Source organism: Narcine bancroftii, chromosome 6, assembly GCF_036971445.1.
Source record: "Narcine bancroftii isolate sNarBan1 chromosome 6, sNarBan1.hap1, whole genome shotgun sequence".
NCBI lineage: Eukaryota > Metazoa > Chordata > Chondrichthyes > Torpediniformes > Narcinidae > Narcine > Narcine bancroftii.
The window spans coordinates 123,023,567-123,050,107 of NC_091474.1; the positions used below are offsets into that span (position 1 = coordinate 123,023,567).

Consider the following 26,541-nt stretch of genomic DNA (forward strand, 5'->3'; position numbering starts at 1 on the left):
CAAAGTCACAATGTTTGAACAAATTTGGGAACCATACATGGATCATATCAGAGAGAGCATGCCTAGGACCTCCATCACCTAAAATGAAAATGATAAGACAAAATGACTAGATTCAGTGTTTAATAAATAGACGACGCATTTTTCTTGTTTATTTTCCTTTGTTTGAAGATATTGTTTTATGGTTTTATTGTATATGTTGAATACTAATGGGTTTGGGGGGGTGGGTAGAGGGGAGGGAGGGAAAGGGGGGAAAAAAAGTGAGTCACTGTGTAAATTTAATGAGAAACATTTGTACCTATTTTGGTTGACATGATTCACAGTGTGAAAAATTAAAAAATTCACATGGGAATAAAATCCACATTCCAGATTTTATTAAAGGGCATTTGTGTACATTTTGGTTTGACCACATAAAAATTACAGCACATTTTATACTTCAGGGGACCATGATGCAATCATACCTCGACTTGCGCCCGGATCAAGTAACGTCCAATCACAGATACATCTAAAGTCATCATACAAGGGCTTCATAAAGAGCAGTCATGCATTCGACACGTGTGCTCAAAAGCCAAAACAAAGCAATTGCATTGCCAGCCATACAATAATACAGTATATTATTACGAGCCCAAACGACCCCAAAACCCAGCAGCAATAGACATTCACCAAGACAAGTGGTTTTAAAACAAAAGTTATTATTTTTTTTTATATAATCGACTTTAAACATGAAAATAGAATCAAACTTCAACTTAACTCTATACTTAACTAACCCAAATTAACCCCCTTCTAATTTTAAGTGCACGTGCATTTAAGAAAAGTTCTTTGGTTCACAATTCAATATCACTTCTCCTTCTTCCGAGTTCTCTGGATGCAAGCAATTCTTATACTGTGCACAGAATTCAACATGTATAAAGTTCACCAGGCTTTGGTGCTCGAAAGGTAAATGTTTACAGCTCAGGAAGGTTTTTGTAGGGTTTGCAGAGATTTCTTGTTCCAGGATTTCCACAACTGAGGTACCACCATTAGTCACCTCAATGTCTCGCTGATTAAACTTGTCTCATCAAGGTATTCCAGATGGTAACCTCTTCCTTTCAGGTTATGACAAAGCTCCTTCGGTTTCTCTTATTCCAAGAGAAACATCAGAAATAGCACTTCCAGCCATCCACTGCTTTTGGAGCTTTTCATCAGTTTCAACCAGCTCTTCCTGGCTTGCACTGTTCAGCTGCTTTTCACTGACACACACACACACCACACACCACACACCACACACCACACCACACACCACACACACACGGTGAGAGGGATTCTCTTCTCTCTCTCCAACTGAAACTTCCACCAAGCCCATGTGACTCCCTCACTTGCAAAACCTCCACCTTCTTCAGCAAACAACAGGAGTTCTTCTTGGTCAAGATGTTGTCTTAGGTAAACAAAACCCAGGAGTGACCTTTCAATACACTCTGTCAAAACCCTCGAAGACAGCTTCCAACAGCCAGTGTCTCCAGTCCATTCATTTTATGAGTCCATTCATTTTATGAGTCAGTTCAATTAACACCTACTTGTGAAATCTGCTTAGCATTCTCCAGAGATCCTCAGTATTTCTTCAGTCTTTCAAATAAAATCGGTTTTAAAATGTGTGTATGTATGTAACCTGCTCTAAATCTTACCAAATTCTCCCAAATTATTAATCCATTACAATACACCTAACTTATAATACAGTACATACTTAAGTGAAATCTGTAATGTGTACTTTTTATTGTTATTGTGTTATTATGTTAATATGCATTCTCTCTATTTACTAAGAAAAAAGTAAACTGTACTGTATAACATTTTTCTAGTTTCAATAGCATAAGAGACACCAACTGGCATCAAATCAAGTTCCATTTGGTCTCTTGTTTGTGTGTTATCTTGTTGGTTAAATTTTACCTGAAAATATACAATGCATCATGGCCCCAAAAGGCAAGTCTCTAACAGAATCAAATAAAATGCGTGCCATCAATTTGGAAGAGAAGCTAAAGGCGATAAAGCAATATGAAAGTGGCAAAACAGTAATGTTATAGTGTGTGACTTGGGATGTTTTCAACCATAATCTTGAAGAATCAGCTGTTAAAGGAGCTGCACCAATGAAATCAACAATAATTACTTAGTGTTTTACCCATACCATTTTTCACAAACAATATAGTATTGTATAACAATAACATCTTCCCAATTTTCTAAATACTGTCATAACATTTCCCTATTAAAAGACATTTCCAACAAATACATTTCCCCTTTAAGAAACACACACACACATCCCTAGTTGTCGGTGACATTGACAATAGTACCCGGAAGCTCGGAGGTTCTTCCAAAGAAGAAACCCTCCCTTTGGTGCCATCTTTTAAAATCACTCTTCTCCCAGGGCCATCTCCTCCTCCCAAGTTAGAGTTCCCACCTTGCTGCTTTTCTTACCATCTTTGACTTTTCAGAGATCTCCATATAAACCAATGTTTTTTTCTCTTTTAACAGTGAAAACAAGATGGCTCAGTATTATAAATAAAAAGATACGTCTTTCAGTTAGTCCCGCTATGAAATGGTCTTTTCAGCTGGCGACTTTAATCTTTTCGTAACTTTCTTTAAAATTTATCCACTTCGAAAATGTGTCAATTACCTTAAATACATAGTTTTTAGAATGCAGCTGTCTCTTTACCTCATCAAATTCATTTCTTTAGGCCATTTCTTGTCAGGCCTCCACGTAAAACTTAAAACTTACCTTTCAGACAGCAGCCCTAAAAGGCTGCTCCAGCTTCCCATTCATATCCAGAGGCATCTTGTAGTGCCCTCCAGAGCCAATGGAGGCAGGGCTACTGGTGCCAGAGTACCACCCATCATAAAAAAACAGAACAATAGCCATCTTCCCTGCCCACAATCCCCCACGCAGCTGGAACCTCCCAGAACAGTTCCAGCTGTGTGGGGGATTATGGGTAGGGAAGACACCCATTGCTCTGCTGTGTTTTAAGCCACTGAGAATAGCCCCGAAGGCTGAATCCGTCTGGTGTGGCTGTCTTAGCCCGCACAGACTACCCCCCGCTGAAGGCTCCCGCTGATTCCAACAGCCCCCGCTGCCTCAACAGCCCTGCCTTGGAGGTAGAAGGGTGAGTGGGGAGATGGGTCACGGGCTGAGGACAGCATCATTAGCCCGCCCCTAACCAGCCGCTTGCAACAGCTGTACATCAAAGTCAGACGGAAGAGCGCAGTGCTTCACCAATTATCCTTCCCTGAGAAGGGATGGAAATGGCACCTCGGAGCCACCCATGGTGCATTCAGAAAGGTACGTCTTTAGCCATAAGGGCAAAGAAGCTCCGCCTTAACAGACTGGCGTTTTCCCGGTTTGAAAATGCTTTTTGATTGACCAAGGCAGGGCTGAAGTCCTGGAAAAGCATTGCTTTTGCATTGTCCACCAGTAATGGGTATTTTATTTTTTGAATATTCATTTGCTGCTCCCAAGATCACATTTCCCTCCCAGTAACTTAAGTCTTACTAGGACTGGTCTTGGTCATTATTCGGCAGTTCTTCTGGGTCCGAGGGTCCAGTGAGCCCTTTCAATTTGCAGCTTTGCATTTAACTTATTTTGCCCCAGCATTTGTGGGATCCATGTTTCAAAAAATAACTCACCATGACTTTTCCCTATTCCTTCTCTCAGTCTGATGATTCTTACATTGTTACATCTGCTGAAATTTTCCATATGCTCGACCTTGTCCATCAGTCCTTTCTTTTCTGAGTCCCATATTTTTGCTTTTTCTTCCAGAGCCTTCAGTCTGTCTTTTGTTTTGTCCAGCTCAGCTTCTGAATGAGCCATTTATTAATTTAAGTCTTCCATAATTTCTTTAATTTCCATTACCTTCTTTGATACATCTCTCTTTATGTATTTCCATCACTTTCAGGATCCCCAGCTCTGCTGGCTTCAGCTGGTCCCAAGGCCCCTGCTGAGTCACTCCTCATCAGGCTTCCACTCGATGTTCCTGCCTGAACTGTTACTTCTTCAGTTTTTGCTTTTTATTGCCTTGGTCGTTTTATCTATTTTTGACGATAAAATTCTGGTTTTGGAGCTTTTAAACTGTCTTTTTAATATTTTTTGTGGAGAGCTCTTTCAAAACACCTGCTCAGCTCATTAGCATGGCCACACCCCCAACAATTTACAATCTGATGAGGATATAAATCAGCTGATAGAAACCACTCCTGAGGAATTGACAAATGAAGAATTGCTTCAACTGGAAAAGCAGTGTGTTGTAAAAGAAGCAGCAAGAGAAAAGGAAGAGGAGGAGGAGTTGCCAAAAAGATTCACTGTGAAAGGTCTAGAAAAAATGTTTTTGACCTTTAATAGTACACTAAAACAGGCAGAAGACATGGATGTCAATGCAGAATGCTACCTTTTGTAGAGAGGAAAATAAATGATGCAATTGCTTGCTATAGGCAAATTTATGATGAAAAAAAGAGGAAAACCAAGCAAACCATACTAGATAACTTACTGAAAAAAAAACCTTCTCCTCCCACAGAAGAGCCTCAGCCCGGTCCTTCAGGTGAAGTGACATTGGGATTTGATTATGACAATGAGGGCACTTACGAGCCAAAAGGACCCCAAAACCTAGCAGCAATAGATATTCACCACGACAAGTAGTTACTTCAACAAAAGTTGTTTTTAATTATCTTTAAACATGAAAACAGAATCAAACTTTAACTTAACCCCCGTCTAATTCTAAGCGCACGTGTGTATGTAATGTGTGTGTAAATTTAAGAAAAGTTCTTTGGTTCACAGTCCAATCTCACTTCTCCTTCTTCCAAGTTCTCTGGTTGCGGGCAATTCTTATACTGTCCACAGAAGTTAACATGTATAAAGTTCACCAGGCTTTGGTGCTAGAAAGCTAAATGGTTACTGCTCAGGAAGGTTCTAGTAGGTTTGCAGAGAGAGATGGGTTGTTCCAGGATTTCAACAAATGAGGAACCACCATTAGTCACCTCAATGTCTTGCTGATGAAACTTGGCCCATCAGGGTTCTCCAGATGATAACCTCTTTCAGGCTACCACAGAGTTCCTTTGTGTTCCACTTATTCCAAGAGAAACATCAGACAGCACTTCCAGCCATTTGCCACTCTGGAGCTTCTGTTTCAGTTCCAACAAGCTTCTCCTGGCTTGTTACACCTTTCTGTCACACACAAAGACCCCCTTCTGTTTCTCTCTATCTGAGATTCAAACTGCCAGCGGCATGTCCTTCTCTCTCTCACTTGCAAAATTCCTGACCTTCTCCAGCAAACAATAGGAGTCAGTCTTCTGGTCCATCTGTTGTTTTAGGTAAACAATAACCTCTCAATGACCTCGAGTGAGCACTTTGCAGAGAGGCCTAAAGCCTTGCAAAAATATCCAAAACAGACAACCTAGTTTATTCATTTCATGACATCATTTCATTTAGCACCTACTTGTGAAATGTGCATAGCATTTTCCATAGTTTCTGTAAAGTTACTGACTACGAATTCTTCAGTATTTCAAATCTTTCTGTGAAGAGGTATTAGGAAATGCCCTGTCTCTTGCTATGGCTTTTAAAGACAATAGTCCATTCATTCACTTCAATTAACAGCCACTTGTGAATTCTTCATAGTTTCTGTAGTCACTGAAGATGAAATCTTCAGTATTTCAAACAAGATCTGTTTTAAAGTGTGTGTACGTAACCTACTCTAATTTTATCAATTTATCTCCCAAAAACATTCCCAAATATTTCACAGTACAGTTGAAAAGTAAACAAAAACGTAGTCTACAAAATAAAAATCAAGTGTTCAGTGAATTCTTTCATTTTTATTGATTTTGTTGAAGATCGTACTGTTCCCTGACAAGATGTTTCAATACACCTCAAAATTAATTTTGCTACTGCCATCTATATTTACTACATAAATGAAGATGAGTGATTCCCTCCTGATGCAGAGAACAAACAGGTACTTGCAGAAATGTGTGATATGGTCAGTAAACAAGAGACAGCCCACCCTGACGCACAACATATCATTGTCGATTACTTTAACCAGGCCAGTGTCAAGAAACCCTGCCCCATTACCACCAGCACGTAACCTAATGTACCAGAGGTTCCAGCACACTTGATTATTGCTAAATCAAATAAGGAAGGCCTACTCCAGCAGTGCATGGTATCCACTGTTTCATACAGGACTTAATTGTACCTGTGCCCAAGAAGACCTTGGGCCTAAATGACCACTGACCAGTGGCATTCACATCCACAGTGATGAAGTGATTTGAGAGGCTGGTGTTGAAGCACATCAAATCCTGTCTGAGCAGAGACATGGGTCTGTTCAAATTTGCCTAATGCAGCAACAGGTCAATAGCAGACCCCATCTCACTGGCTCTACACAAAGGCCTAGAACATTTGGACAGCAAAGACACATACATCAGGGTGATCTTTATTGACAATTTGGCATTTAACACCTCAAAATAGATCAGCAAACTCCAAGACCTGGGCTTCAGCTTCCCACTATGTATTTGGATCCTGGATGTCCTCACCTCCAGACCAAAAACAGTGAAGACTGGCAAAAACATCTGCACAATCTCCATTGGCACTGGAGCACCATTGGGCTGTATTCTCAACCCCCTGCTCTACTCACTTTACACCTATAATTGTGTGGCTAGGTATAACAATAACACCACCTACAAATTTGCTGATACCATGGTAGTAGGTTGTCTCAAAGGTGGCAATGAGTCTGCATACAGGCAGAAGATTGAAAACTTGGCTGAATGGTGTACCAACAACCTCGAACTCAATGTTACCAAAACTAAGAAGCTGATTGTGGACTTTAGGTGGGGAAAACCAAAGATATACAATCCAGTGATCACTGGGGTTCAGAGTTGGAAAGGGTGAACAATTTAATTTCCTGGAGGTCACCATTTCAGAGGATCTTTCCTGGGCCCAACAGACTAACGGCATCATGAAGAAAGCATGTCAGTGTCTCTACTTCCTCAGGAATTTGCAGAGGTTTGGTATGACATCAAAAACCTTGGCAAACTTCAACAATTGTGTAGTGGAAAGTGTACTGACTGACTGGTGTGGGGCACCAACATCGGAGTGGAGAACCCTCCAAAAGATAGCAGACACAGCCCAAGACATCACAGGCAAAACCCTACCCACTATTGAGAACATCTACATGGAACGCTGGCATCAGAGAGCAGCACCAATCATCAAGGATCCACAAGCTCTGTTCTCACCACTGGGATCAGGAAAGAGGTATCGATGGCACTAGACTTATACCACCAGGTTCAGGGACAGCTGCCATCTACCTCAGACTCCTAAACAACACTCAGACTCATTTAAGAATCTTACTTTGTTCATTATTTATTAGTGAATATTTATTTTCTATATTGCACAGTTTATTTGCATTGCCTCCTTATTTATATTTTCTCTTTTGTATGCACAACTTTTCTTGAGTTCAGTTTTTATTTGCACTACTGACCAACAGAAATTCCGCCTGACCTGCAGGAAAAAGAATCTCAAGGTTGTATGTGATGTCATCTAATAATAAATCAGCACCAGTGATTGGGACCAGATTTGGAATCCTGGTCTGTCTTCTCCTTTGTTCCATGCTAGGGTGCGCTGCATCCACCCCATCCCCCCCTGAAAAACTTGCCCTTGCCAAAGAGGAATTTAAGAAAATGGAGGTGTTAGGGATAGTGCAACAGTCAGACAGCCCCTGGGCCTCCCCCTCCCCCCCCCCACTGCACGTGGATCCAAAGGCAGCAGGAGGGTGGAGGCCGTGTCGTGATTACCGATGCCTCAACGAGGTCACCACAGTGGACAGATACCCTGGGCCCATCCAAGACTTTACCGCCAACTGACAAGGAGCATGGGTGTTTTCAAAGGTCGATTTAACCAGGGGTTATCATCAAATCCCAATGCACCCCAAGAACATACCAAAACCACCATAATCACCCCCTTCGGCCTGTTCAAATTCATGAGGATGCTTTTCAGGCTTAAGAATGCTGCTCAGACTTTTCAGCAGCTGATGGACGAGGTGGACTGGGACCTCCCATTCACATTCATCTACCTGGACAATATCCTTATGGGCAGCCGCAACTATTCCAAGCACACAGCCCATCTCAGACAACTATTTACCCGCCTGCAGGGGTTTAGGCTGACCATCAACCCTGCCAAATGTCAATTCAGACAGGACACAAGTGACTTCCTAGGGCATTGTATCAACAGGTACAGGGCGAAACCACTTCCCGAAAAGGTGGAGGCCGTTTGGTGAAACTTCACACCATGAAGGGACTGCAGGAGTTCGCCAGTACCATCGATTCAGCAGCTCAGATCATGCACCCTGTAGATGATACTTTCCAATCTCTCATATTCCCCAATTTCAAAACATGTCATCTTCACAGAAACGTAAGCGACGATATTCCAAATTACTATCTTATTTCCAATAAACCAAACTCTGTAATTGCAGCTTTATGTAGCTTTAATTTGTTGATAAGGATTAAACATTTTGCATAACTTCAGAGATTTTCACGATAGATAAAACATTCAGCTATATTTAAAGACAACAATACAAGACGATAATAAGATGATTCAGATAATTAAGATGAAATAAGATGATTAAAATTAATAAGATGAATTTAAAGAAAACTATTTCAATGGTTATGCCTCCTCTAAGGTTCTTCGAAGAATAAAAGCAAGCTCCCCATATGCCCAGATATTACAATGTATGAGATCATAGTAACACTACAAACAACAATCTTTTTTAAAGGGACAGTCATAAAATTAACTAAGTAAAAGCACAAGATTTTAACATTTACACGCCCCCTTTTCATGCTCATGGTGGGGATAAATAAAGTCATTGCCTGGGATGGGGTCGGCAAAGAGGAATCCTTCACCCTCAACTGTCTGAAACTAGACCATAGGCATCCAGTCGAAACTCAGCACTTGCAACGCAGGGGTTGGCCACCCTAAAGGGCAACGGACACACCCATCTCCAGTTCTTGGTGGGGAGTCATGTAGCAGCCTGTGAACCAAGTTGCGACACAAACTTGCAAAATGGCCAGCAAATGCAATGATCACAAGGGCCCCGCAGGGACCAACGGCCATAGTCTTGCATGGCCTCTCACACAGTGGAAAACAGCGAGCAATGGCAGGAGGCTGACGCTGCGATGACATCACTCCTGTCATCAGAGGCAGGGAATAAATATAAGCAGAGCTGGCAGAGCAATACATCAGTCTTTGACCTCAACTCAACTGTGTGTGTTGTTCTTACGACACACTTCGCGTAGCATGCATGCTATAGTTCCATTAAAATACAGGTCTTCCCTGGCATACATCGGTGTTCTGTTCTGGATGACCGATCACAACTAGGAATGGAAGCATGTCGGGGAATTGCCCTACCTGTGATACTGAAGAGTAAAACTATTGATTTCCTTCCGTTCTCTATCGCCGAATTCTTCTAATTCTCTATGTTGCTGCGGACACCAAGCACCCTGTGGACTCTATTGGCCTGTAAAACTCTGTCTGACCTTCAGAATACTGAGCAAAAAAAAAAAATCAGAAAAAAAACAGGACACAAGGAGTTAAAATGCAGTGAAATAAATCAACATGGCGGCCACCAAAGCCAGCTCTCGCAAGAGGTTGGACGCCAGCCAAAATGGCGACCATCATAAATAGGCCTGATTTCCACCGTAATCACACAAATTTTATTTTTTTTCTTTTTTTTTTTTAAATGTTGGTCGTACGTGCAGATGGACGCAAGTCATATAGGTCGCAAGTTGGGGAATGCCTGTACTCTAAATTGTGAAGCATTAATTGTTCTTTGATTAAAACCTGTGAAAAGGGTAAAATACACCAAACTGTGCAATGAAGCCAATCCTAATGTTACTACAAATGAGATGTTCTGGAATCAAAAATTTTAAAGCAAAGACCCACACAAAGACTGGATAATATTTAAATTTAGCCATACATCATGGTAACAGGTCCTTCCGATTGACCTACAAATTGGCCTACAACTCCCTTACATTTGTGAAGGGTGGGAAGAAACCAGAACACTTGAAGGAAAACAACGTAGAATCGGGGAGAATGTACAAACTCCTCATCGACATTTGAATCCAGGCCACTGGTGCTCTAATAGCAACGTGCTAACCGCAAGGCGCCATGCAAGGGAAGGTAACAAACTCAAAGGTTCATGTCTATTAAACTCTGCAGATGAATTAAAAATTATTGGGTCATTCTGCAGCTGTTCTTCAACAAATTAGATCTTTAGGAGTCCCAACAGTTTCGCCAAAATTAATTGCCATAGTCACATTGCACACTGCTGTTTTGAGCTGCTATTTTATTCCAGTTTACACAGCTGTGATACGACACAAAACTGGTGTCAAACTGAGAGTTCTCTTTCCATGCTAAAACAGACTGCTCAGATTTCAGACAACCAGAATTTTGTCAAAAGACTTTACAGGCAATGCATTAGACATTTTGCCACAGTATAATCGCTTCCAACATTCTGGATAATCCATTGCAAAAACAAACAACAGGGTGTGTAGAGGAACTTGCTTAAGTGAAAGGTGCATTGTAATTAAGGCTTCCCTCAAATGATGATCCCATCACATTTCAATTTTTATCTCTTAGTTTTTCCAAACTTTTCCTTTAATATGCATGGCTTCTCAATGGCAGCAAATAATAACCAAACCTTTTTCAACATCTTGCAGTTCTCTCCATTCCTCCAATTCAGCCATGTTGTACACCTCTAAATTTAATCTCATCTTCATCACGTGTCCCCAGCTGCCAAGGTCCCAAGCCCTGAAACTCCCAGCCTAAACCTTTTTCTGTGACTGCACTCTAGGTACAAAGAGGCTCCTTAATATGTACCCCTTTGATTTAGTTTTTGGTCAGCTGTCCAAACATGACAATGTCAAATTTTTGTTTGAAGGAATGTGGATAACATTTGGATATCACCATCTGTCCAACTACATCAAGGAGAAGCACTGGTGGTTGCTGTAGTGATCATTTAAAGAAAACATAATTTTACTTAATATTTATTATAACAACAGGAATCCTCCACAGGCCTTGAATACCAATAAAAATTATTTTTAAAACACTATCATATCATTGGTCTTGCAAATTACCTTCTAAATCCAATGTTCCCACAACAGCAAAACAAGTGGATAACTTACAGAAACAAATTTGGTTGGCAGTTATTAGGCAGGACATCAGGCAGACCAGAATTGTTTCCAGGAGTTTAAGGCCGACTACCTCAACCTGATGAAAATAATGCAGAGGTGTTTTGGGACTGAATCCCAGCCTTAACCATCTACAGTTGCTTTATCAATCTAATTCCCTCCAGAGCAAAAATTCAGTCATGGAAATGAACATTTTTATTCCAGACCTGCCATGGAATCATTTATGCTTGCTGCAATTTACACCAAAAGGCAGCCTGGGAAGTTTCAAATCCACTCAGTAATCTGCTATATCCCTGCATCATATGCTCAAATCCCTGAATTGAACCTCCTAATTCAAAAGTTGTCACCAAGATAGAAGGCGTGGTTAACAAAATTTGAAGATTTTACACTCAATTAGTTGGACTATTTCTATTCACATGCAAAGGAAAAAATTCAACACCATCTCAATACAAATTCAGCAAACAGCCAGAAATGAAACATGCTCAAAAGGACGTGAGGAGGATACGACTGCCAGAAAACCACTCAGCTCTGAGAAAATTTTGATGTACAGGTATGTGGGAGAGATTATGTTAAGGGGGAAAAGTCTCAAGTGATAAAGGAAGTATTATTCACTTATTTAGTATTTCATAATATAAAAGAATGTGTATAATAAGGATACAAAGCATAATTGCTTTGTACTTTAACTTTCTTTGTGCTGTGTCATAGTGACTAAAACCACCAAGCATGATTCCCTTAAGGGAAACGCCCTCAATATGGCCCCAAGAATAATGTATACATAGTTTAAGATAAGTGATTTACAGAGAAAAAGCATCTTTGGTTGCCAACTCAGCACAAGCAACTTTGTCTGCAGATAAACATATGGCTGTAACAATCAGAATCATAGGTTATGTGACATTAGTGAAATTTCCTGGAAACATTCTTGGATAAGTACAAAAAGGGATGAACACTTTGTATGCTTTATGTAAGGCTCAGTACAGGCCACGAGTGACACTGTCTACTCATTCTTTGTACCCCTTGTTTCCGCTAGCATTAAACAATAAAATAATTGTAAATTCTTTGGCTCTGCTGTATTGTTTTATTACAATATTACAATAATATCTGCACTGATACATTGCAATGAGAAACAAATGGGAGCAATTTGCTTACTCTTAACACATAATCTACCCATACAAGAGACCTCTATCCCTCAAAAAGTCAAGTGAAACATGTCCACGAAGCTTCCAAGTGTCTCAGTAAACCACTCCTCCTGATTTGCAAGTTACTCTCCATTTTTCCTGAATCAAAGCCCCAGAGCTCTCTGCCTAATGAAACAACAATGCAAAATAAATATCAATCTAACTCATGATTGCCATTGCCTAAGAATTAACTTGAAGAATAATCAGTCATGTACCCACAGCAATGATCATAAAATTACCTCTCCCAGATGTGCACTGAATTACTACCAGTTGATGCATTTAATCAGGAATGTGTGCTCTAGCTCTTGGACATTCTGATACTAATGTTGAGGAGCAAGTCCAAGGTGACCACGGACCCCTGTGGAGGAGGCTCTAAATGCACAGTGGAACACAAAACTTGTGGACCTATAAGCACTACAATTAACCCAACCTGAAAACAGTGAAACTGAATGAACAATCTAGCTGGGGAATGCACCCAAATTTCTAACAAAATGTACTATGCTCTCCAGAGCAAAAGTGCAAAACCAGGGTTGAGAAATTAAGGGAAAGATGGGAGTCAGACTTGGGTCTGGTGATTTCAGAAAGAAGCTGGTCAGATTGGTGTAAGGACAGCGAGATATTAATTATAATTGCAAGATATGGACTGGTTCAGTCTATACTTTTTAACACCAATTATATCTTACCCCACAAAAGTTACACAGATCAAAAGCCGAAATTTCAGAGATGTGTTTCAGATGTGGACCGAATCAGGAACTTATCTTCATGGCGCATAGCTGTGCGTGAAAGTGTGGCCTTCACAGGCAACCCGGAGCTTTATCTATTAGGTAATTTCATAGAAATAAGCGACAAATTGATCAAATATCAAATCTCATTTATAAAAATTGCACTGGGGGTAGCAAAAAAATATTGCAATTACTTGGAAGTCTGACTCTCTACTTATAGCATGATGGACTGCGGAAATGAACAGCAGTATACCTATTGTTACGGGTTATATTTTATATTATCTTTAAAAGAGATAGATTGTGGAGGTTTAGTGCGTTGGTCACTTCCCAAACAGAGTATCACTTCACAAAAGACATCTCATTTAAAATGCAAGAGCTATGCATAAGTAGAGACTTCATGTCCAAAGTGACTTTACAGAATCTTTGAAGAATGCCTATGGAGACTTCACAGTAGGTGTTAATTGGACTGATATTGTGGAGTAAATGGACTATTGTGGCAGCACACCACTAGGCAAGCGAACCAGCCCCGCTGGTAATCCACGCAGCGGGGCAGCTGGCCAAAATGGCCCTGTCGGGGGTTTCCTTCTTCTCAGCACAGGGCTCAGAAGCCCATGCTGGGGGACCACGTGACGCCCAGGTGATGTCAGCGCCCCCCAGCACAGTTCTCAGCCAGGTCTGGGCTGAAAGTACAAGTCCAGTCCAGCAGCCTGAAATAAATCCGTTCTGCTCACTGAGCTCAACCGAATCACCTCACCAGCGATCGGGGCATCCAGTTCACCTCTACACTCTGGGCATAGATCGCCAACAGTTTGGGGACCGAGCTACACTGCACCACAGCCCATCACCCGCAGGCCAATGGGCTGCACCTTAAGTCGGCATTTATGGCCCACCTCACTGGGCCCGACCGGGAGGATGAACTGTCTTGGGTGCTCTTGGGCATCCGCTCTATGCCCAAGGAGGATCTGCAGGCGTCATCAGATGATCTAAGGCGCAACCTGGCGAGTTCATCAACGCGCCTCACAACCCCCAGCGGTCGCTGTACGAGCTGCTTCCCCGCCTCCAGGCTCGCTTGGAGTCCTTCGCACCCCCACCACCACCCAGACACAGCACACGGCCATCTCACGTCCCCAGCAAGCTGCTTTCCGCAGAGTACGTTTTTATTCAGCGGGGCCCGCCCGCAGCCCCTCTGCAGTGACCTTACAAGGGGCCGTACAAGGTTGTCCAGTGTTCAGGGTTTACGTTCATGCTGGATATCGATGGCAGGCATGAAACTGTTTACTGTGGACAGGCTGAAGCCAGCGCACCTCGTCCCCACTGAACCAGTGATTGTGGCCCAGCCCAAGCAGCAAGGCCGCCCAGCTGAAAAGGACATTGGCGTCGGTTCTGAGGAGGATGGGGGGGGTCTGTGTGGCGGCACACCACTAGGCAGGCGAACCGGCCCCGCTTGTAATCCACACAGCATGGCAGCTGGCCAAAATAGTCCCATCGGGGGTTTCCCCTTCTCAGCACAGGGCTCAGAAGCCCGCACTGGGGGACCACGTGACGCCCGGGTGATGTCAGCGCCCCCCAGTGCAGTTATTAGCCAGGTCTTCGCTGGGAGTACAAGTCCAGCCCAGCAGCCTGCAATAAATCAGTTCTGCTCACTGAGCTCAACCCGTCTGGTTGTGTGTTCTTTCAGTAGCTGTGTGGCTGCCGCTACACTATTGTCTTTAAAGCAACAGATGCCCAGGCAGAAAGTGATTTCAGTGCCAGCAATCTGTCTGGTTGCAGTTTGCTGTTCTAAGAGGGGTCATGTGGTTTTGCAAAGAGAGAGAGAATTCAGTTCGACAGTTAGGCAGTAGCTTTTTGGAGGCTGCAACACAACAAGATGGAAACTTATTGAAAACCCCATTTTGAAGATGGGTTGTAAGTTCTGAGTTCAGCCTGTTGAAAACCCTTGTAGTCCTTACAAGAGGAAATGGCTCGCTAGGGTGTTTCTACTGAAATAAGGGAAACAAGAGGAACTCTGTGCTGACCTGGAAGAAGAGGTCATCATTTGGAAAACCCATGATGGGGCACGTTTCTTCGGCAAGACATTAAAGTGGCTGATTGGAGGAAATCAGTTTGTGTGTGTGTCCAACGAGCAACAAATCTCTCTCTGAAACCAACGAAAACCTTCCTGAGTGTTAACCATTTACCTTAAAGCACCAGACTCTGGTGAAAGTACATAAATGTTAAATGTTGTGCACAGTATAAGAGTTGCCTGATACCAGTGAACTTGGAGGAGTGAGAAGTGAGATCGGACTGTGAATCAAAAAACTTTCCTGAACAAATAAACATTACATACATGTGCGTCTAGAATTAGAAAGGGGTCAAGTCGGGTTAATAGTAATAAGTTAAAGTTTGATCCTGTTTTTATGTTCAAAGAAAATTAAAAGCAACTTTTTTTTTCAGTAACCATTTGTCTTGGTGAATTTCTATTGCTGCTGGGATTTGGACTTGTAACACTTTAAAGGGAAAAAAAAAATCACACAACTTAAAGAATGAATATAACACTTCTGTAAAGATCTGGCAGCTATACCTGGACCACATAGGGGCCCAGATACAGTAATAAAAAGGAACAAAAAAGTAACAAAAAGTGTAAGAAAAATATACTGTGCAGGTATAAAGCAATTACAATGTATCCTAGAATTAAAAAATGAACTTGGCAACTGTAATGGAGGATTAAAACCATGGGCCAGATGCTGATTTGCTTATGTGGAACTGATGACACTGGGTCCACACTCAGGTCACCTTACTTTCAGAACTAGTAGATGTAATTAAACTAAGCCATGGGGATTTATCTGAAGATACACTTTGAAATGGAATTCCACTGAGGCCCAGGGAAAGCAGTTGTGAAATGCAACACTCTGAAATTGACGAATTGGTCACAACCTGTCTTGCTCGAGAAGTTTTAATAAGTCTTTGTATCTACGAGATAAACCAGGAAATCATAACATCCTGGTTCCATAATAATTAATCTTCTAAATTGTAGAACAGTATGTTCAGTTTTGATTTTGACTGACAAATGTCAGAAGGAGTTGGCGCATGATTAATTGTTTTTGGGGTATATAAGCCTGTGGTCCTGCTGCTGAAGTTTAGACTCTCCGAGAGGTGGGAACACCCCTTGTCAAGAAGAACAGCCAGAGTCCGAGCAACGTCCCGGTCAGGGGAGGTGGAGAAGCTGCTACCAGCGCCCTGACAACCTACTACAAGTGTGCAGTCGTTGCCTCGCTTCGGCAGTTGGGACCAGTCCAAGCGTTGATAAGTATAGTTGGGAAGGGTTTGCATATTGTAGTGTGAAATCAGCTTTTGAATTTGTAATAAATATTTGTATAAACTGAACTGCTCTTGGTGTGTGTGTCTATTTTCTTTCGGTAACTCAAAAATTGTGACCAATCTAAAACGAACAAAATGAGAGGTATAAGTTTACCCAAGACAATTGGCGCTGCAAGCAGGGTTGGTCTCAAGATGTTTCGCCGAAAGAGGTGAGCCCTGAGCAGTTCTTGATTCCTGGATGGATGGACTTCCAAAGATGATGGGTTTGCCAATACCCTGTCTTTGTTGGGACTACCCATTAGTTGGGATGAGAAGTTAGACCCATCAAGTGCACCTCTGGGAGAGCGGGTTGCCATTCTCCTTCGAGAAAGTAAATTTCCTGTTAAAAAGGGGACGCTGACGGATGGTTTTTGGTTGCTGGCCACAGCCTTACGCCACTCCGTTCAGCGTGAAGCAAAATCAGTTCAAAGAGAAGTAGAATCTCAGAGCAAGAGAAAGCAATTAGAGGAGGAGCTAGAAGCCATGCGACAATGCTTTCCATGATGAGTGAGATTGTTCGCACCAGTCAGGACAGAGCCAAAGAATGGGAAGATAAGCATGTCCAGACGATCTGCCGTAATATTAAACTCCGGCAGCAGCTCTATGCAGATAAGGAAAGGCATGGAGTAGAACCCAATCCATATCGTATTCGTGCCATGATAAGGAATGGTGATGATCCTGATGTAATTGAGGATTGGGATGGGAATATCTGGAATGACAATGGTAATAATGCAGATTCTCCTCAGCATGTGTCTAACATACTACCCTCTCCACCTGCTGTTCACGCCCGCCCCATAAGGCAGCAGACTTCCCAAACAGACGGAAGGGGGGATGATGTAAGGGTAGAGATGGAAGGGATAGATACCCCGGTCTCCCACGTGGACCCAGGGGAAAATACCCAAACCCCTGCTTATGCTCTATGGCCTACTCCCTCTATGGGATGGCCTCGACCTCCTCCCCTAGACTGGGTGGAGGACCCTGCGGGCCAAAGTGGGAACAGGGGTCGGAAACAGTCAATGATATGTGACTTCTCTGTAAAAGAGCTGGCTGCCATTGGAGATCGATTTAGGCAAAAGGCAGGAGAAACTCTGGCAGCCTGGCTCCTATGTGTCTGGGAACAGGGGGGAGGTGGGTGAGTTTTAACCCCTGAGGAATTGTTGGGATTAGGAACATTATCTACTGATATCAGGGTCACTGCTGAGCTGCGGGGTAGAGGGAGAGAGGTGGATTACTTACTTACTACTCTAGGGGAAGCCCTGCTACGAGTATACCTCTCACCAATAGATTGGGATTTACATTTGCAAAACAATTGGAGAACCCCAGAGGAGGGTATAGCAGTAATTCGTCAGCACGCCCTGGCCTCTGCCTTGTATGCAGGGCGTTTGAGGCTATGGGTACATGGGGGGAGCCCTGATGAAGAGATAGTCACTGCCGGAATGCATACCAGATTGGTTCGTTCCGCCCAACCCACCACACGGGGATTGGTTCTGTCCGTAACTAGTCCGCTAATTGGGCACCCTGTGTCTGAGGCGATGCATGCCTTATCTGGGCTTCAAGAATTAGAATTCGGAGGTAAAATCCACTCATGTTCAGCCCAGGTTACATCAGACAAGCAGGATGAAAAGAGAGGGGATGCTGCTTACAAGGGACCGACAAGAAAGGACCTTTTTCTAACCTTGTTAAAGTTAGGCGTACCTAAAAGTGATATTGATGGGAAACCTACTGCAGTCCTTTATGCCCTTTATAAGAGAAAAGTAGGGGAACATCATCCCCAGCTGCTGAGTCCTCCTGGCCCAGCTGTGCCTTCTGCTCCCACTGCTGCTTCTATTGAGCTGGCTTCTCCTGCTCCAGTTACTCATGATGAGGTAAAACAATGGATTAAACAGGCTCTTAAGGATAACAATAACATGTGGCCCTGGAAGCCCCCGAACCCTTCTGAAGCCTGAAGGTGTGGGCAGGATTCCCGTGTCTACTCCATCGAGACACGGCGCACGCACGGGGATCCGCGGCCCTACATAACGTTAACAATCCACTGGGGTGGGGGTAATGATCGCCAATACTTGGCTTTGGTCGACATCGGTGCAGAGCACTCGGTGATTCCTGGTAACCTCGACATCTGGACTGGACCGGCCTTTCGAATAGAGGGGTTGGGAGGAGCGGTCACCCTGGCAAAGGAAATAAAGTCTGTGCCACGGTTGGGTGATAGCCCTTCCCCTGTCTGATTACATCCCCTAGTGGCTGCTACTGACGAGTGTATCCTGGATATTAATATGTTGGCCGGTATGGCCCTTAATACTAGCCAAGGGGAATTTGAATTTGGAATTCGAACTATTTCAAAAAAACTAGTAGTGGGTCAGGCTAAGTGGGATCCTGTGATGGTGCCACCCCCCATGAAACCAGTGTGCATTCCACAATATCGTCTCCCTGGGGGGCAGGAAGAGATTACTGCCACCATCGATGCTTTGCAAGAAGAAGGGGTAGTGAGGCCCGCAACGTCACCCTTTAATAGCCCTGTTTGGCCGGTCCAGAAGCCGGACGGCTCCTGGAGAATGACAGTTGATTTATCATTTTTTGAAAAAACATGCCCCACCACTTGCTTCAGCAGTTCCGGACATTGTTACCCTTATTGAAAACATTGCTACTGGGAACTCAGGAACATGGTATGCTGTCATTGATCTCGCTAACACTTTCTTCAGTATTCTTATAGCTGAGGACTCACAGGATCAGTTCGCCTTTACCTGGAAGGGGCGCCAGTATTCCTTCACCCACCTTCCTCAGGGTTATGTACACTCTCCCACCATTTGCCACAGCCTAATTGCCCGTGATTTGGAAACAGTGCCAGTATTGCCTTCCCTCTCAATTCACCATTATATTGATGATGTGGCCTCCTGGAGCCTCTGGCAGAAACAAGAGGGTCGCCGAGTCCCACTGGGATTCTGGTCACGTACCATGCCCGAGGCTGCCACTCGTTATTCTGCTTTTGAACAACAGTTACTAGCCTGTTACTGGGCCCTGCTAGAGACTGAAAGAATGACAGGCGATGCAGATGTTCAATTGCGACCTGCACTTCCAATAATAAATTGGGTTCTGGTTAATGATGCTAATCTAAAGATCGGGAGGGCTCAGCAGTCTTCTATTGTTAAATGGAAGTGGTATATTCAGAGTCGTGCAACCAGAGGGCCTGAAGGGGTGGGCCGCATACACGAACAGGTGGCTGATCTTCCGTCTCGTCATGAGGATGTTGAACCCGCCTTGCCCCCTCCTTTACCCCCTTCACCAGTTGAGTGGGGTAAACCATATGATTTGCTCACTCCAGCAGAACAAGAGGATGCCTGGTTTACTGATGGTAACAGCCGGTGGGTGAAAGGAAAGCAAAAGTGGATGGCGGTGGCTTACCATCCCAGGTCAGGAACTCACTTATCGGAGGAGGGGGATGGTGGCTCCAGTCAGTATGCTGAGTTAAAGGCAGTAACTTTACCACTAGATCCCCATGATCACCTTCTTTGCCTGTTTACTGATTCCTGGGGTGTGGCTAATGGACTTGTGGTATGGATGGCTGATTGGCAAAAGAATGACTGGATGATACATGACCGCCCAGTATGGGGCAAAGAGTTGTGGCAGCTGTTGTGGGATGCTTCCCGCCACCGTGAGATAACCGTTTATCACGTTGATGCCCATACCAATATGGCAACTAACATGGCACAACATAATGCAGTAGCAGATCAGCTTGCCACTATCAGCCGTGCTGATACCGTCCCCCTGGCTTGATGGGCACATGAACAGACTGGTCATTTTGGGGAGAAGGGATCAGCTATGTGGGCCCGAACACATGCTTTACCCGTCCATCAGGATGATGTCCGCATGGTCGTACGTACATGCCCAGAATGTCAGCTTGTGAAGTTCCATACCGTTCCACCTGGTCCACATGGCCGAACAAAACGGGGTGCTCACTCAGCTGTGGTCTGGCAAATTGATTACATAGGCCCCATGCTAGACTGTATGGGTAAACATTACGTTCTAGTAATGGTTGACACCTTTTCAGGCCTGGTTTTTGCTTTTCCCAACAAGACGACTGACCAAGCTAGCACTATCCAAGGACTAAACCATTAGATTTCTCGTTATGATGTTCCAGAGGAGATTCACTCTGATAATGGCTCGCACTTCTCTGGGAAAGCAATCTGTGATTGGGCAAATGACAATGGTATTTTATGGGTTCACCATATTACTTATTACCCACAGGCTGCCAGGTTAGTTGAACGAATGAACGGCTTACTGAAGGAACAAATTCGTTTGTTAACACCACTGGGGACCCAGAAGGGGTGGTGCCATGTGCTGCAGTAAGCAGTCGACAATTTGAATCATCGCCGTTTAAAAGGAGGTACACCTTTCCACCAACTTCTTCACACTCCTGAATTACAGCCTATTCCAGAGGAAAAACAGTCATTGCCCCCCATTCCCGAACTAGAGAATGTTGGACAAAAAGTATGGGTGGCACCACCAGGTAGTGGCCCTCCTGTAAAAGGGGAAATAGTGACACCTGCCCAGGGTAACACTCGGTGGGTAGCTATTGAGGGACAGGATGATTTAGTCTGTTTAAACACTGAACGCTTACGGTATCGTGAGTGACATGTGTCAGGCTTCTTTGTTCCAGGTTCTCCATTTTACACTCCTGGTGATCTGGCTTAACAGCTGCTTTGATGCCAGCAATTGGATTTGTAATGTCGAGGATATTCCGAGGGAGTTCCCCGTGGGAAACACAGTCCAATGCATTACACCAAGGAAGTCCTCAGTCACCCGCCTCAAGTGCAGCTTATATAAATATGTTATTGTTCAGCATGTTTCAAAATCTGTTCGTGAGCTCCAGTATCTGGGTATTGTGGCCAACAAGGATAATTTGAGCCTTGGTTGGAATCCTTTCTCATGGCCAACTGCTACATTTGGGGGGTTGGGCCACACTATCCTCCATTGGTTGCTCGCGTCATTGCTTATCTTTGTAATTGTTGTTTTGATTTATCTTTTTTCGCTCCCTCTGTACTCAAATACTGGTTAGGCCTCGCAAATGACAGATTGTGACCAAGGGTTGGAATGTAATGGAGGATTAAAACCATGTGCCCAGATGCTTTTTGCTTATGTGGAACTGACGACACTGGGTCCACACTCAGGTCACCTTACTTTCAGAACTAGCATATGTAATTAAACTCAGCCATGGGGATTTATCTGAAGATACACTTTGAAATGGAATTCCACTGTGAGGCCCAGGGAAAGCAGTTGTGAAATTCAACACTCTGAAATTGACTAATTGGTCACAACCTGTCTTGCTCGAGAAGTTTTAATAAGTCTTTGTATCTACGAGATAAACCAGGAAATCATAACATCCTGGTTCCATAATAATTAATCTTCTAAATTGTAGAACAGTATGTTCAGTTTTGATTTTGACTGACAAATGTTAGAAGGAGTAGGCGCATGATTAATTGTTTTTGGGGTATATAAACCTGTGGTCCTGCTGCTGAAGTTTAGACTCTCCGAGAGGTGGGAACACCCCTTATCAAGAAGGGAGAACAGCCAGAGTCCGAGCAACGTCCCGGTCAGGGGAGGTGGAGAAGCTGCTACCGGCGCCCTAACAACCTACTGCAAGTGTGCAGTCGTTGCCTCGCTTCGGCAGTTGGGACCAGTCCAAGCGTTGATAAGTATAGTTGGGAAGGGCTTGCATATTGTAGTGTGAAATCAGCTTTTGAATTTGTAATAAACATTTGTATAAACTGAACTGCTCTTGGTGTGTGTGTCTATTTTCTTTCGGTAACTCAAACACTGTGACCAATCTAAAACGAACGAAATGAGAGGTATAAGTTTACCCAAGACAGCAACTAATGATAAACAGACAAAATTCAACATTATATCTCTTGTTCCTGCAAAAAAAAACAAATAAATGTAACTAAAATCCTAAATCTACAACCCTTAAACTAAAAAGAAAAAGCTGCTGGGATGCCTTAACCACCAAAAGAGTAACAGTAATGGTATGTTGGTGAATTGCCTTATATGTATATAAGCATTTCGCATGTTATATACAAAATAGTAAGCTATTGTATTATTCATTAAACATTAAAATATTCCATAAAAATATGCCACATTTTAATCAAACTTCAGTTTTCAAAACATTACACGTAATCTTCTCAAGGTTCAAGCATGATAGGGATTGGGTTATTGTAAGGTAAAACATCATGAGATGGGAATGTGTAGGGAGTTACCCTGTACAGGGCAGTAACAAGAAGGGGAGGTGTCCTTGTACTCCTGTTAGGTAAAACATCATGAGATGGGAATGTACAGGGCTGTAACAAGATATGAATGCATCCTTGTACTTACAAGATAAGAGAGACATTGATGGATTGAGAGGCAGGAAGCTAGCAGGGAAAGGATAGCAACAGTTTTAGTCATTGGACAAGTAATGATATGATGATGTTCTAAGCACATATCCAAGGGTATAAAAAATCACCATTTTGCTGATAACGGCAGAATGCATTCTCCGACTAACATGTTTAGTCGCAAGTGTTACAATCCGGTAATAAAGAACAAAGAACCCTGATTTCGACTCAGCCTGGTGTTTGTCTCACTCATTCATGAACAAAGCAGACCTAACATTATCCACTGTGCATAACTGGGAGGGATGGAGTCCTTCCCATCTTAGCAAAACAAATCTTCTAGCCATTAAAGTGGCAAATCTATCACATGGCAATCTGAAACCGATAATCGATTGTTCTCTATCACCACACCAAATAAAGCTGTAAAGGGATGAGGTTGAATAGTAACTGAGAAAATACAGGAAAATGCATTAAAAATTTATTTCCAATAGAGATCTAATGCTGAACAGGACAAAACATATGAAATAAGGAAGCAACCCCATTATGACATCTGTCACATAAATGATAGATAGTAGGAAATATCTTAGCTAATTTATCTTTAGATAAATGTGCTCTATGTACCATCTTGAATTGGATAAGTGAATGACCTGCACAAATGGAAGAGGAATGGGCTAATTTTAAACACTAAGACCACACATCCCTGGACAGAATAGTTTGTAAGCTGCTCTCCCAAGAACTCAATTTTATTCATAGAAGCACAATGTACTTTAGATAAGAATTTTAACCAAAAAAAAGTCAATACAATTACTATCATGGGAGAAGGGAAAAGTAGTAATGATAAGAATGGAAATTAGGGAGAGTAACTTTACAAATACATCCAGGGAATAAAGTCCTCAGCTGTTTAATCTTTCCCTGTAACTCAGTTCATGAAGTCTCGGGAATATTCTAGTAAATCTCTGCACTCTTTCATTGCTATTGATATCTCTTCTGTAGTTCGGTGTCCAAACCTGCACACAATAATCCAAATTATGGCCTCATCAACATCTTTACAACTTGACCATAATATCCTGCTCGGTCTCATTCCCCAATAGGAGATCCAGTATTGTACTCTTTCTAGGTGCTACCTCTATATATTGATTTAGAACACTCTAAACACATTGGACAAACTCCAAGCCATCCAGCCCTTTCACAGTACGGGAGTCCCAGTCAATATGAGGGAAATTAAAATCTCCTACTATCACAATTTGATGCTCTCCCCCAAATACAGCTATGCCATTCACTGAAATTTCCATTTTCTCAATGCTTTCTGGTCATCTCACTGGATTTATGTTAAGCTGATACTTATTGCCTGCAAATGTTATTCCCTACCACTATATGAAGTTAAAAACACAACATAAAAACAAGAATGAGAAATCCACCCCCCCCAAAATGTTTGTTCCACCAGTAAAAACATGTCAACTTTATCAACAATCAAGTTAGAGACACAATGCCAAACAGCCCAAAAGCTGGACCATTGGCCAACAGCTTCCATACTGATCATCAAGTACATATTTGCACCAAAACCAATTTGTACTGCCTACATTCAATCTTTTATCATATACCTGCAATGATCCTGAATACTCAGCCAATTCAAAATACCGAAGAACTCAAGTTACTACCCAGCTTCGCTTTTCAAGTAGCTCGAGTTCTAAGCTATTCTTTCCCCTTGCTAGCTGCACTCTCACAATTACATGAGCACACTCCATTCCAGACTGAGCGGTCCAGTGCGATGGCCTTATCTCCTTCAGGGCCGACAGAGACACTGCTACTTCTGGCAAGACTTGAGGAGGGAGACTGTGCATTGGCATCAGTCAGAACTGGTGCACAAATTTCTAATGTAAGACCTTCTGCTCAGCAGAGAGGGAGTACCTCCTGGAGAAATGCAGATCCTTCTACCTGCCTAAGGAATTCTTGGCCATACTGATTGCTGCAGATTCTGTCTTCAGCTAGTGAGTGTGAAGCCATGCAAACCACAGTTTCAACAGCATGTGAACTTTGCCACCAGAGGAGAGAACACCCTGGACTGGGTATACACCAATGTCCCTGGTGCATACAAGGCTGTCCCTCCTCTCAGATACTTGGATCACATATCTGTCCTGACACTGGAGTACACACTGTTGGCAAAACAAACTAATCTAGTTCGCAGGGAGATCAGACGTATTCCGGAGAGGAAGGGAGGGGTGGGCGGGGAACAGCAGCGCTGCAGGACTGCTTTGAGACCACAGACTGAAGCTGTTTCAGGGAGGCGGCCACCTATAATGGTCATGTAAACAGAGGAGTACAGAAGCTACATCAGCAAGTCCATTGAGGATGTCACCGAGATCAAATGCTTCACAACCAGGGCCAACGAAAAACCCATGGTTGGATGCAGAGATCCGGGCCCTTCTCAGAACTCGTGATGCTGCCTTGGGGTCAGGGAATAGGATGGCACTAAGATCAGGGCAGAATTTTCCCATGCGATCCAGAAGCCAAGAAAGGGTATGCACAGAAGATCCTTAGACAAGTGCAACACTAGCAACATGAGGCGTATGTGGCAAGCAATCAAGTCTATAACAAATCACAAGTTAACCTTGCAAATTAAGGACAATGACACCTCCCCTCCCAACAGAATGAACATCTCCTTTGCACTGTTTGACAAGAACAGGGTAGTGCCAAAGAAAGTCCATTTCCCCCTGATGAATGGGCCCCCTGAATAACCATGGCTGAGATGAAGAGAAACCCTATCCAAAATGAACCCACACAAGGCAGCAGGAGCAGACAACATACCTGGTTAGGTACTGAAGGACTGCGCAGACCAAGTGACTGAGTTCTTCACAGATATCTTCAACACCTCACTGCAGCAGTTAATTGTCCCCGTGGGTTTCAAGACAGCCACCATCACATTGGTACCAAAGAGGCCAAAAATAACAGGGCTCAATGACTACCACCATTAAGAAATGCTTTGAGCATCTGGTAATGGAATGCATCAAAGCACACCTCCCAGAGATACTGTACCCATTTCAATTTGCCTATGGAAGGAACTTTTCCATTGTTGACGTTCCTTGTCTCTCCACTCCATCCTGACCCACCTGGAGGACAATCCCTCATTTGCCAAGCTGCTGTTCAGCTCACTGTTTAATATGATCATTTCCTAAAGGCTGGTGGAGAAGCTACCCTCCCTGCGACTCAACACTCATCTCTTTAACTGGATTCTGGTGTTCCCAACAGAAAGACCACAGTGTGTTTGGATCAACAGAATATCGAGCACCGTCACACTAAGTACAGGCGCACCACAGGGCTGTGTGCTCAGCCCGTTCCTGTTCACACTACTGACCCATGACTGTGTTGCCAGATCCAGCTTCAACAGAGTCATTAAATTTGCAGATGACACAACAGTAGTCGGCCTCGTCAGCGACAATGATGAGTTGCACTATAGAGAAGAGGTGGAAAATCTTGTGATATGGTGCGAGAATAACAACCAGAGTCTCAACGTGGACAAGACAAAGGAGATGATTGTGGACTTCACGAGGACCAAGAATGACCACCCTCCACTACACATCAATAACTCAGTAATGAAGAGAGTGGCAGCACCAAGTTTTTTGGTGTCTACTTAAAAAGTGACTTAACTAGGACACACATCTCCTTATCGGTCAAGAAGGTGCAACAGCGACTGCACTTCCTGAGAAGACAGAAGTGTGCAATGTTACTGGCCATCATCATGACACCCTTCTATAGGGGCTCTATTGAGTGTCCTAGCTGGCT

General features: G+C 43.3%; 1 protein-coding gene across 7 annotated transcripts in view; it reads right to left on the reverse strand.

The window, feature by feature from the left end:
- Window positions 1-26,541, reverse strand: part of extl3 (exostosin-like glycosyltransferase 3) — a 128,124-nt gene that overhangs the window by 81,680 nt on the left and 19,903 nt on the right. Inside the window, exon 2 of one of the 7 annotated variants that reach the window (XM_069885888.1) lies at window positions 9,392-9,529. The exons of the other annotated variants lie outside the window; for them this stretch is intronic. The gene's annotated coding sequence lies outside the window, so the exon portion shown is untranslated. The remainder of the gene's footprint in view (window positions 1-9,391; window positions 9,530-26,541) is intronic. 7 annotated transcript variants of the gene reach the window in all.